The 1,468-nt window shown below is 53.5% G+C and overlaps 1 non-coding gene across 1 annotated transcript; it reads left to right on the forward strand.

The window, feature by feature from the left end:
* Positions 1-898: 898 nt before the first annotated feature.
* On the forward strand, positions 899-1,016 carry LOC137651377 (5S ribosomal RNA). Its single transcript, XR_011046099.1, has one exon. It is a non-coding gene; the product is annotated as a 5S ribosomal RNA (ribosomal RNA).
* The last annotated feature ends 452 nt before the right edge of the window (positions 1,017-1,468 follow it).

A 1,468-nucleotide genomic window follows, 5' to 3' on the forward strand; every position in this document is an offset into this window, starting at 1 on the left:
TAGCAGTTCCCTCCTGTCAGGGACAGGTAGCACGGGAGGCTCTCCCGGGGAGGCAAAATCCTAGAGGGAGCAGCAGAGTTCACAAACTCTAGGATTGGCAACCCCCCCTGGCAGGTCTCAGGCTGGGAGGATGCCTAAGGTTACTCATCCGAATAACAGCTTCCCGATGCCGATTCCTGCACGATCTCTGTGATCAGCCAAGGATATCGCGCCTCGCTCTTACCATCTCTCCGTGTCTGTCAGCGAATCCAGTGTTAGTGAACCTCTATGCCATGGGGCAGCAAGAGTTTTGCCCGTTTGGGCAGAAGGATCCATGCCTTAGGAAAAGGTCCTCCATAGGGTAGTCGACGGCTTCACCCCCCGGCTTCTTCAGTTGATCCTTTCTCGTAGGAAAGCTTCCGAGACGGGAGTTCCGTCATCGACCTCTCAGATATGATCAAGTTTGTCGAACAAACTTCGTCTAGCGTGGAATAGCAGAGTCGATCAGACTGGTAACGAGGCTGCAGGACTCCTTAGGCTCTGGATCGGATGATCAGGTACTTCCAGTTTCCTTTCCATCCATCTTCCCAGTTTCCATTCCATCCATCTTCCAGGATGCTCTTGGAATTCAGCCTAGACTACAGGTGTTCTTGCTCAAGATGCGGTGTGGCGATCCCGCCGCGGCATCGCAGGTTTTTCCCCAGAGAACTCTCCCTGCTTTCCTCATGGCCGCTGAGGAGCAGGTTTCCGCCTCCTTCGCTTTTTGGAGGTCTGGTCAACCCCGGTAGGCTCATGTTCGACCTTCTTCAACACCGGGACAAGCTTCCGGGTCTTTACCAAGAGTGAGGGATCATGGTAATCTGCTAGGAGCCTTCTCTACTTCTGCCTCAACATCTGGAGTATCTAGCCATGATATTGAGTCAACGGCCATACCACGTTGAAACACCGCTTCTCGTCCGATCAGCGAAGTTAAGCAACGTTGGGTCTGGTCAGTACTTGGATGGGTGACCGCCTGGGAACACCAGATGCTGTTGCCTCCTTCTCTGAGCCTTCCCTTCAGTTGACTGTGGCAAGGCTGAGGAGAGTCGCAGTACCTGTTCTCAGTCAAGCAGAGCTTTCAGCCCTACCTTGGAACGTTTCCTGGGTCTCTTTTCCTCATTGTCCCGTCTAAAGTCCCGAACGGTCGCCTCAGGATAAGTTCCCTGTGAGGCGGCCCAAGTTTCGGTGGTACCAAAGCAACGATTAACCGGACTTTCTGGCCCGTATGGGACCAGCGGAACGTTTAGACCTGCAATGGGTGTTGACCTATGGAACATCTTGCATGGGAGTGGATATTCTCGTCCTTTCCCCACATATTGATGCTGTTCTTGGACTCGTCAAAGAAAAGGGTGGGGGGGCATGTTCCAGTTCAGGCCTATGGTCAGGACCGGAGGGATACCTCCCCATCATTCAGGCAGGCTTAGGGGCCTTAGTCTGCCCCTCTACAGAT

The sequence above is a fragment of the Palaemon carinicauda genome, chromosome 12 (genome assembly GCF_036898095.1).
Source record: "Palaemon carinicauda isolate YSFRI2023 chromosome 12, ASM3689809v2, whole genome shotgun sequence".
Taxonomy (NCBI): Eukaryota; Metazoa; Arthropoda; class Malacostraca; order Decapoda; family Palaemonidae; genus Palaemon; species Palaemon carinicauda.